General features: G+C 42.3%; 1 protein-coding gene across 2 annotated transcripts in view; it reads right to left on the reverse strand.

Moving 5' to 3' along the window:
• The window catches only part of KLHL2 (kelch like family member 2), a 1,417,988-nt gene that overhangs the window by 1,041,135 nt on the left and 364,341 nt on the right, over positions 1–12,512 (reverse strand). The window lies entirely within an intron of this gene.

Genomic DNA, 12,512 nt, shown 5'->3' on the forward strand with positions numbered 1-12,512 from the left:
TTTCCAAGCTGTGTGATGAAACCTTTTCGTGCAAAACTTTGGCAGCTGGTGGTTTAGTGGAGAAGCGAAGAGATCTATGTCTGGAGTTCCCCATGACACTGTCAATTTCCGAAATACATGAAGATCCAGTTTCCACTCGTGGGGATCCATGATTTGCCTGCTTAACACATCTGCTAAGGAGTTCTGTGCTCCCGGCAGAAACCTTGCCTGAAGAGTTAGTTGCAAGCTGAGCGCAGTCTCCCATACAATCATTGCTTGCCTGCATAGAGGATAAGAATGTGTTCCCCCTTGTTTGTTGATGTACCACATGACAGTTGTGTTGTCTGTTAGAATCAACACCTGCCCTGGAAGAAGTAACTCCTTGAAAGCCATTAATGCAAACTGGACTGCTAACATCTCCTTCATGTTGATATGTAGATGCTGTAGTCTGGCAGGCCACTTGTCTTGTATCCACTTTCCATTCAGATGAGCTCCCCAAGCTATGTCTGAGGCATCTGTCGTTAGAATCTGACTCGCCTCTGGCCGGGTCACAGAGAGTCCCTTGTTTAGGTGACATTCCTGAGCCCACCACAAAAATTCCTTTTGAATGCAAGGTATTATTTGAATGACAGTGTCCAAATCCTGGCAGTGCTGTGTCCATACATTTTTGAGGTACCATTGCAGCTTCCTCATATGCAGTTTGGCATTGGGAAGCACCAGAATACAAGATGCCATGAACCCTAAGGCTTGAAGGACTGTCCTTGCAGTCAGCCCGGACTGAAGAGATAGTTGATGGAAGTAAAGGGAAAGATTCTTTTGTTTGTCCAGGGTTAAAAAGCCCATCTGGGTTGCTGTATTCAGTCTCACACCCAGAAAGCACATGTCTTGAGAGGGTACTAGACTGGACTTTATTTCGTTCACAGAATACCCCAGGCATCTTAGCACTGCTATCACATATTCCAAATGCTGTAAAAGGTCTTCCTTTTCTTGAGCCAGAATCAGGCAGTCGTCCAAGTAAGGATAGATTTGTATTCCTTTTAGCCTGGAGTAAGCTATCACTGGAGCCAGAACTTTTGTGAATACTCTGGGCGCAGTAGATAAGCCAAAGGGCAATGCAGAGAACTGATAATGGGAATTCCCAGCTCGAAAACGCAGATACTTCCTGCAACTTAGTCTGATAGGCACATGAAGGTAAGCCTCCTTGAGATCTAAAGTTACCATCCAGTGATCTTTGCCCAGTAGAGGTAAAAGCTGTTGTAACGTCAACATTTTGAACTTGGGAATGTCCAGATAAGTGTTGAGGATAGATAAATCCAAAATTGGTCTCCACGTGTTCCCCTTCTTTGGTACTAGGAACAGGCGAGAATAAAATCCTAGGCCCCTTTCTGGCACAGGAACCGGCTGAATGGCCCCTATTTGGAGTAACAGAGAAATTTGCTTGTGAGCCTCTTTTCTTTGTAGAGGAGGAATGTCTGGCATGCCTTTGAAAGGAGGCAAGGTATGGAAATAAAACCTGTAACCGTGGTGAATGATATCCAATACCCATCTGTCCTGGGTAATTAAACTCCAATTTTCTTTGAAAAGTGCCAGCCTTCCTCCCAAAGGTGCTGCCAGACGAGAAAGCACTGGCAGCTGAAAAGGCAGGTCATTGGGTCTGTTTACGAAAGGGCTGACCCCTGCCCTCACCAGAAGATTGAGCAGGTGAACTCCCTGTTCTAGGCCTAAAAGAACCTTGAGCTCTACCCCTACCACGTCTAGACCTACCCCTAGACTGGGAATCATAAGAAGGATATGTCCATCCCTTAGTAGGCCAATTTCTACTAAACTTCGGAGGCTGAACCTGCAAAAAATCTTTAACAGTCTGCATAGACTTAGCTTTGTCCTCCATTTTCTTTAAAACTGCTTCCACAGGCGAACCAAACAACACATCAGACTGTAACAGAGCATCCAAAATCCTTGTCTTAACATGCTCAGCTAAATTCTGATCCCTCAGCCAGGCGTGCCTGCGAAGAACAGAACCAGTGGCAGCCACCCTCGAAGAGGCCTGCACAGCATCAAAACCACATTGCAAGGAATGCTTACCCACCTGTTCAGACACATGAACTAAATCCTGCAACTCTTTACACTCAATACCTTCCGCCAGAGCATCCACCTTAGACTGCAATCGTGAAAGGAGATAATTTTGATATTTTAACATGTGGAACTGGCAATTCAAAGCCCTCATGGCTAAAGTGGAAGAAGTATACACTTTCTTTCCCCATCTATCCAAAGCCCTTGCCTCTTTATCAGGAGGAACAGGATTTTTAACAACAGAAGCCTTAACACCTTTAGGCCCCTGAGAAACAGTTTCTGGGTCTGCCCTAGGACTCTTAAAAAGATACTTATGAGCTTCAGGCACCCTATAATACCTATCCGGTTTAGCTGGGGCAGGAGGCAAAGAATCAGGGTTCAAGGAAGCCTCTGCAAAAACATCTTCCACCACATCCAGAACATGAGGTATAGCTAAAGGCCTATGCTGGGGTAAAAACAAAAATTCCCTAAGCCTCTTCCTGGAATCAGAGAAATCTTGTCCTTCCCATTTAAAATGTTCCCTCATGGAATGAAGAGTCTCTGAAAAAGAAAAATCCTCAGGAGGAGAAGCCGAAGGAGTAGAATCATCTACATCAGAATCAGAATAAGGAGGATACTCCTGTAAGTCTTCAGCCGAAGACTCAGAAGCCTCCGAACACTGCTCAAAACTCTCAAGCTCAGGTTCCACCCTAGGCCTCTTATCAGGAGGGGGCATAGAACCTCTAATCATAGTAATCAAATCTTCTGCCATTTTAAGCATATGTTTCTTAGGCAAAGATCCTGAAGAACTAGGAGAGACACCCACTGAAGTTAAACCTGGCCTGCCTCTCAAAGAAGCCTTGGAAGCAGAAGGGGAGGGCCTAACCACCTTAGGAAGGGAGGGGAGAACCGCCACCTGAGAAGCCCCTTCAGCCTGGCCTACCTCCTGAGAGGACACATCTTGTAACAGTAAAGTCTCTCCCTGAGACTCCAAAGAAACTTCTGGCAGAACCTCCGGCTCCACCGAGCCTTCTAAAGAACCGACGTCCGGGACTGACGGTTCTTCCAACCTAGGCTTTGCTGCTTTGTCCTTGCGCTTTTTGGACGAAGCGGGCGTCGGAGCATCCGACGGCATTTTATAATTACAACGCTTCCCAAAACTAACCTGGCACAGTCTAATCTTCTCTTTATAGTGCGTTTGTTAAATCTAGCACAAGAGCGACATCCAACAACGTCGTGCTCAGGCCCTAAGCAAGGTATACACAAGGTATGGTAATCCCTATGAGGTATCGGTTTCCCACAAGAAATACAGTTATTCACTTTTTCTGACATCCGGTTAAATACTGAGGCAAGAAAAAAACAAAATATTCCCCAACGGGGTACTTAGCCAACTTTGATTCGGTCTGAAACTCCGACTTCAGAAAATTTCAGAACGCCAACCTGCACTCGCAAAACTGCTTCTGCATCAGACCATGCGGCAAAAAAGACTGAGGATATGACGTCGGTCATGCGCATTTGTACCCTGACGTCAGACTAATGCGCCTTGGCCGACGTCAGCCATATACTTTGGTATTCGGGCCGACTGGGACAGCGGACTACCCAAGTGTTAGGACTGCAGCAATGTGGGATGAAGAACATCACAAAGTGGCCACTTCAGAGTCACACACCAGCAGCTAAGGCAAACTATGAACTGGGTTAACCCTTCAAGACTCCTTAATTTTTTTTTTTTTCTTTTTGTGCTAAGGAAGGAAAAACCACAAAGACAGACTGCTGGTCCACCAATAACCAAGAAAGAGGTCCGAAATGCAGGTAGGGAAGCCTTACCGATTCTGTAAGAAGAATGGCAAAGAACAAGTGGGTCAGCAGTAAATAAACCATTGTTATTCCTCCCTCACCCCCCCCCCCCAACAAGCAGAATATCCTGTCCCAAGATAGAAACCTCATTAAAAATAACAGTTTTTAGTCAAAATATAAACTTTTCTTCACAAAATGTTAGCATAAGCACCAACATCACTAATGTGACAGTATAATGGCAGCCCAAATCACTGCTTCTTAGTTAATTCTTAGTTCCTACTGAGACTACAATTTATAGTTGCAAAATTAATAAAATAAGAAGGCTTTCCTTAACAGGGACTTCTCTGCACAAGTCTTGAAGGATCACCAGTCAACTGACTGGATCACAGAGTCTGGAGGCAAAAAAGCTCTGATGTTTTTTGCGCTCCAATGCCTTTTATATGAAGCGCCTCAAACGCACCTGGCAATTACAGAAAAGGTGCCCAAAGCTTTGGGAAGCTGGACAGTGTAGGGAGTAATACCCAAATATCTTAAGCTGCTGCAGTGTGTGATCCATGTACTGAACATCTCATTTTGTGAAACATGATGAAGAACAAAGAGACAAAGTGAACTGGTAACATTCTGAATCATCTTTGATATCTTAATTTCATTACCAGTTAAACTCCTCGTGTTAAAGCTGCAAGTATTTCTGTAAAAAATAAATACATACACACACAGTTTTTCTCTATAATTATACTCACAAAATAAGGTCATCGTGTTAAGTACTGGGCAATGATTTATACATAACTGTAAAGCATTCTGGGTAAGCAAAAATCATTTCCTTAGAAGGGCAGCATCTTGCTTACATTGTAGCTTCACTGCTACTTTATCGTGTTTGTTAATTTTCTACTGTAGGTCTTCCACCTGCAAGATTTAGTTGAGAAGTTATCTTTGTAGGAAGTAAAACTTCAACTAATGCATTTATCATGGAAAGCATATTCTCCCCTAACAATATCGGACCCATTTTTTACAGCCGTTAGTCAGTCGAGTTGATATAAACCATCAGTGTTCCGTTTATTTTAATCAGATCTGTGTGCAGTTTCCTTTTACTTTCCTCTAGGTTTCTGGAGGTCATGTCTTGAGATTGCACTGTTTTTTTGCTGAACAGCTACAGTACTTTTCCCATTCAGTGTTTTTCCTCACCTTTTGTAGCTTGTCTTCCTTCAGGTCTTCTGTATTTCTTTTTTCCTGGCATTCAGGCAGTACACTTACTATCCAATTAGCGAAATTTACCCAGAAACACAAACATCCATTGGCCTTCTCTGCTGAGTTTCTGTTTTCACACTGTGAGAACCATAAATAAGCTATTACCTAATGTGTAGCCATCTTGGAAGTCTTCTTTTGTTAAAATGTTTAATATTAAGGATGTTGGGTGCTTTGGCTATTTTTTGGTTGGTTTCATATAGTATTGTTTTTGTTTTTTGAGGAACTGAGTAAAATGTTCTGGCCTATTAGTCACTGGCTGAAGGTTTGGAGGTAATCTTGGAGCTAAGTTTGTATAACTGAGTAGGATTTATTTGATGTGTAAATGACCACGTCATCTACTTAAGAATTGCAGGTATCAGAGGATGATCAGCTGGGAGTTTGTTGATAAATATGGAAAACAGCAGACAAGCTAAAATGGAACCCTGGGGGACTTTCATAAGAGGAGCTGTTTCAGAGATAGTAGTGCCTACTTTCACCTTGAATGATCTATTGGTGAACAAGTCTACAAACAGCCGAGGTTTTGCATCCTCACTAATGCCTGTTTGAGTTAATCTGTCAAATAATAAATTATGATAAATTAGATCAGAGACTTTTGTGAAGTCAATAAAGACGTCTCCTGTCATTTTTCCATATTTGATTAAGATGTCATCTGTGAGGGAGTAGAGAGCTGTTATGGTGCTGCTTCCAGACCAGAATCCATGTTGTCTCCTTGATAGAAGATGGTATTGATGTAAATAAGCAGTAATTTGGTTGTATACAATTTTTTCTAATATTTTACCTAAAGTGGAAGTACTGAGATAGGAAGGAATTATGAAGCAATAGCTTGCTTGGGTAGTTTTCGAACAGGAGTGACTACTGTTGTTTTCTATATCTGAGGCATAATCTTATTAGTTAAGCAGAGGTTGTATATACGAGTGACAGGGTATGTGAGGACGTCCTTACAAAGGTGAATGAACCAAAGGAATAGGTTATCTGAGCCTGGGGAAGTATCTATTTAATAATGAGAATACTTACTGGAAATGAAGATCACCAATGTCAGTGAAGCCGAATGTATTACTAGACTGAAGAGACTGGCAGCAAATCAAGAATCTTGTCTGGAGACAGAACTACACCCACTAATACTGTGTCTAATGCCATTTCAATTAACATTTTTAATGAGTCAGCACAAAGTATGACACTGCCTTGTACTGCAAGGATCCAGTGGAATCCAAAAAGGGAATAATGTACCCAACTTGTCTGTTTTTCTGAGAGGGCATACAAAAAACATATTACCAAATGCTTTCTCTGAATCAAGACTCACCCAAACACTCCCTCGAAGCACTCCCTAAAATATAGCACATCGATATCTGTGCAGTGACTGAGACCTGGTTCAAGGGTCCAGAGAGCACCCCTGAATTACAAGGCTATAACTCATACCACACTTTTCTGCCACCTAACCTGGACAGGAACACCAAAGGCAGAAGTGTGTCCACATTCATTAAGGGTATCCACACCTCCAGGCTAGTTGCGCAGCATAATGCATCTGAGTTTATCCAAGTGCAACTAACTCTGGGCAAAACTGCAATCCAAATTGCAGCTTGCTACAGATCCCCCACCATGCCCCAGGATTCCCACTCCTCTTTTCTTGATATACTGGAAAATATTAGGGTTCAACCAAACACTAATAATGGGAGATTTCAACTATCCCACCATTAACTGGGAAAACTACTCATGCACCAACTCCTTCGCTCAACACTTTCTGGAATTCATAAATTCCAATGCCCTGGATCAACTTATCCACACCCCCACCAGTGGCAACAATATCCTTGACCTAGTCATTACTAACATGAGTGACCGGTGTTCCACACCTGAAGTCAACTCCTCGTTGGTCAGATCCGAGCATAAGCTAATCATCCTACATATCCACATCCTGCCCCCATCCCCCATTAAGGAAATCATGGTCCAAAGCCAACTTCATGCTTCTTAAGACAGAAGTGGCGAACTTCATGACACCCATGCAGATGGACAATACAGTTACGACTGCTGAAACCTATACAAATGCACTCTATAAGCACTTACACGAGTGCATGAATCGTGCTATCCCAGACAGAATCAAGATGCTATCCTCCAAAAAAAGGAAGCCAATCTGGTGGTCGCTTGCCATAAACAAACTCTACAACAGAAGGAAGAAACTGTTGCAAAAGAGTAAAATCCCATGAGTGGAGGAGTTCCCTGGCCACCCACAGTAAAAAGCTGAGATCCTTATAAGATCCTCCAAAGCTAGCTACGAAAACAAAATCGCCACTGATTCTAGGGGCTACCACAAAGCATTCTACAGCTATGTCAAGAATCTCAATGGCAACACCCAGATCTGTTCTGAGTTACAGCACAACGGCATGAAAATTACAGAACCAACTGATATTGCCAACATCCTGGCAGATAGGTTCAGTGCTAACTTTACCCCCCCTAAAGGGCCCATATCTATACAGGGAGAATGCAGAGTCCCTGTAATCACAACTGCGCAGGTAAAAGCTGCACACTCTAAAGCCAAAAACACAGCATCGATGGGACCGGACAACATCCCAGGCTGCGTTTTACACAAACTTTCTCCCCACCTAAGCACCATGTTCAATCATAGTCTCACACCAGGGTTTGTGCTCACTGAAAGGCACACAGTAACAGTTATCCCACTCTACAAAGGGGGAGCCACCAATGATCCCGGGAACTATCGTCCTATTAGCCTGACGAGCCTGGTCTGTAAGGCCATGGAACATATCATCATGGAACTCATAAAGACATTGGTAACCTTCAAACTCTGGACCCCACCCAGTTCGCATTTGTGAAAGGCAGATCATGCCTTCTGAACCTGATCGACTTCTTTGAGGCAGTCACCAAAGCTGTAGACGAGGGTAAGGTGGTTCATACAGCCTAGCTTGACCTCGCCAAGGCTTTCAACACCATCCCACATTCTGAAATTATAGCTAAACTCACTAAACTAGGTATAAATCCCCACGTCACAAGATGGATTGCCAATTGGCTCACTGACAGAACCCACATTGTAAAAGTTGCAGACTCCAAATCTGACTTCAAACCAGTGATAAGTAAAGTACCACAGGGTTCAGTCCTGGGACCTCTCCTGTTTGGTATCTACTTCTCTGAAGTACAGGCTAACACAGAAGGCCTTTGGCTAACGAAGTTCGCAGATGACTGCAAACTAGGAGCCATAGTTGAGTCTCCAAATGATGTGGACATCCTACAGAAGGGCCTCACTGAAACAGATGCCTAGTGTCAGAGCCATGGCCTCAAGCTCAATGCCAAAAAGTGCACTGTCATCCCCTTTGGTAAAAACTCTGTACCCATGAACTACCACATAGGCGGCAGTCTAACGTCGAATGTGTGATGAGACCTGGGGACCCGGGTGGACAGTAGTCTCTCCTTTGATAATCACATCGCCACAGTAGTCAGGAAATCCTTCTACGTGGCACACCATCACAAAAGGGTTCTCATATAGGAAAAAAAGAGGTCATTGTTCCCCTCTACTCGACACTCAGACCCATTATAGAGTACAATGCCCCTTTTGGAATGTACCTCACAAGACATCTACAGCAGCTGGAAACGCCACAGAAGTACCTCACAAAAAGGATGCCCTACACTGACCATCTCAAAAAACTCCAGCTTTACTCTGTAGCATATCGCCCACTCCGAGGTGATCTCTGCCTAACATAAAAAGCTATGTCAAACCCAGGGCTGTTGGACATACTACACCCAGAGCTGTTGGACATACTACACCTAAAGAAATCCCAGTCCCTCCAAGCTACACGCTCTAGGGACCTAAACCTAGTCACCACAATAAACAGGACATGCTGGAGGGATAGATTACTGTCCCAGAGACTTCCCATACACTGGAACAAGCTACCCATCTATGTCAAGCAAAGCACCTCGTTAGCACTCTTCAAGGAAAAATCTTGATAAGTGGATGTGAAATAAGATATACACCCCAGGGATCACTTCAGTGGCTCTGTTTGGCAGGGGCACAGGAAAATAACTTTCTTGGATGGCGTAAGCCAGGAACCTTGCTGGCTAGGCTTACTTAGGCCCTTTGGCCAATAGCCTAGTACCTACCTATGAAGAAGAGCAGCATTTTCTTACATCCTGTTTCCCCTCTAGATCACTGTTTAATATTGTCAAATGTTTGCATCCCCATTCACAAAACCACACTGATCCATGTCTATCAATTTTGGCAACACCTCTGTTATTCTCTTGGGTAGTACAGACAAAGACTTTATAATCATGGTTTAAAATTGAAATGGTTATACATGAAGATGCGTCTAAAGGGTCTTTAACATCTTTGGGCAATAGAGCTACCACAGCATTTTCCCAAGATATCTGTGCCTTCCTTTTAAAATGCTGTTAAGAACACCCCCCCTATCTTTATCACTTTCTTCCATGTTAACCTTCCAAACTTCTACAGGAATGCACCAAAATATTCATGTCTGCAGTAACTTCTTCTTAGTCACCTTCTCTAAAACAGCATTAGGTAACCTCAAGAAAAGTGCAAAGTCAGAGAAAGGTCATAAACATATTAATTTCCAAAGGAAAGAAAAAACACCCAGTGTCCATGTAGAAAGGGAGAAGGAGGCAGGTGTCAAGCCCAAAAGCCTTTAAAGTCAAACATGAAAGAAGCAAAGCTATGTCACAGATGGATAGGATATGTACAAGCAGGAAAGTTGTCAATTTAAGCACCAGTCACACAATTTAACCAAACACATATAAACGTTTATCTTCAAGTAGTATAAATTCAGTTGGTCAAACAGATACAAGTTGCAGCACAAGCTATCAAGCAGTTAACTGATTCCAAAATGCAGATATGTTGTGCAAGTCTGCACTACAGCAGGGATTGTGAATTTGCCCTTTCCCTGGTATGGTGAGATCTTGGAGTTGATATATACAAGTTGCAGGGGGTTTCGGGGGATGCAGGCAATCAGACTTGCCCCCAACCAAAACACTTTGATTGGTATTATTTTCCTATTTATATAGTGTTTAATTTTCAGTCCAGTGTATTTTGGTCAGTAGCGCTTCAATATGTTTTTATTTAAGCACTTGATGTTTCAATAAGGAGACACAGACTCACACAACAGTTCCTTTACAGAGATGACCTGGGAGAACTACCTGGTTAAGTGACTTGCTCTGGGTCAAACAGCAGACAAATGAAGCCTGACAGAATCAACTTCTGGACTACAGTAAGTATCTCATTAATAATTCATATCATACACGTGTATACATGCAGACAGACACACATGCACACAAACATATAGGTTCATAGCAGGTTACTAGGCTAATGGCCCTAGGCTCTTTACAAGTTTAGCAGTGTAACAATCTGTGTATCCTAACTGACTACAGTTAGATGGGCATTGTTAATAGAGTGATTTTACGATCAGCACAGACTATCCCGGTCCATGAGGGACACAGGTGCCACTCCTGGGGTGAATTTACAGCCATCCTTCCAACTGTCAAAGTTGCTCTTAAATAGGGTCATTGAGGAGCTCTGCTTCACGTGAAGTGGGAGCTTATTCTAGAGCACTGGCAATCTCTGGGAGATATACCAGTCTCTCCAACATGTTCTGTTAATGTCACAGGCTAGGTTGAGATCCCTGGAGTGACTGATTCTTGTCCGATTTGATTTGCAGATGTGCAGCAATTCCACTAGGGCAGAATCAGAAAACGCTCTGCAGGCCAGGCACTGGTTGCCTCTCAGCAACCTGTATGATACAGAGTACAGTGACAGAGCTTTCAGTCTTTTCATGTAAGTCACATTTGGGGGCCCTGGATTGTCTTGGTTAAGAAACCTCTGTGGTCTCTCCATCTGTCAAGTGGGTAAGCCCAATGAGGGGCACACAATCCATTTTCAAGAGTGACATGGGAGCAATCTTTGGTTAACTGACTTGCTCAGAGTACCTTATTAAGTAAATGAAGGTCATCAGAATCAAACTCAAGACAGCTGCAAGGTCTCCAGCTACACACACATGCTCTTAAACCTCATTGTCAAACCACTAGGAAATAGTTAGCTACACATATAGATGTACAGATTCCTAAACATGCAAAAATAAAAATATCAAATTATCTTAAAGAGATCCAACCTCAGATGTCAACTGCTGTAGAAATCCTAATCTTTAATGTTTCTGCTGATCAGACTAAGAGAAGGAAAAGTTATCAGCTTAGTACATGCTCCTGCTACATGAATGGCTAAGAAAGAGATACTTTAAGCAAGTCCCTACGCCCTCCCACTGCAGGGAATGTGATTTTACTCCCTTTGTTTGCTGGTACATTACAATACAGAGAAGTTACCCTTATCTCAAGGAAGATATGACATGGGAACAAGAAGTTCTGGAAGCCTGCTTGTCATATTAAACTTTCATTTTTTTTTTACAAAATGAAATACAATTCTCTCCTATGAAGCGCACACACCTAGGGACAATGACTGTCCAAGATAAATTCACCTTCCCCTACCTGGGAATATCCACTGCATATTATCTATTAAGATTTCCACAGGGAGGAAGAATTTGTCACAAACTGCAAACTCTTCATACTAGCGTTTTTAACACTGATCCCAAATAAATCCAAAAAAAGTAAGATGGATCACAATACTTGATTCCATCAATCCTGTACGACAAAGAAAATATTCTGTTCTGACCCTATAACTGGCAGCAACTGAGAGAGACAGAAAAAAACATGCATGTTGCTGTGATGCAGATTAGACCTTGGCGGCACCTGCAGAGAATTAAAATATGGAAGAGTAGAATTTGAATAATTTTTCTTGGACAACAGGAATTAAAACCAGTTATCCATGTATGTGCTACTACTATCCTCTCTTGAAATATACTTGTCAAAGTGTACTGTAGCTAAGTCAAGTCTCAGTTCTGATAGTCCATGAAATGAAAACACAGTAAGCGACAGAGCCACAAAACAGCAAGCATGCTATACTCACGCAAATAGGCTTAAAATATACTGTATAAAATAAAAAAAAATTCTGATTATATTAAAGAAACTTTGCAACAAATCAGATTTTCCTGAAATCAGTAAATAGATGATTTGAATAATTTTACTAATTGTGCCTATACCAGTCAGATTGGTGGTTCAGACTTGGAGGAAATGGATGCATCTTTTGTGACTCCTGAGATGGCATAGCACTTGTCCTTACTGATGATACATGCATGTATTCATTTATTTTACTTTTGTTAACCATGGCAGAAGTACTAGTCCCTTTAGACCACTTACAGGTTTAGTCTGGGAGTAAACAAACAAATAAAAATAGAGGAATTCACACCAAGAATGACAAAAATAAATACGCACACAACAGTACGCATATAATATAATACAGTTATGGGAAAAATCCACAAGCACAATGAAATGAGGAAAGGAATATAGTGAGGTGGTAGATGTTTGTAGAAGGTTTAAAACACTATGTA

This window comes from Protopterus annectens, chromosome 2.part1, assembly GCF_019279795.1.
Source record: "Protopterus annectens isolate FY-2018-M chromosome 2.part1, PAN1.0, whole genome shotgun sequence".
In the NCBI taxonomy this organism is placed as follows: Eukaryota; Metazoa; Chordata; order Ceratodontiformes; family Protopteridae; genus Protopterus; species Protopterus annectens.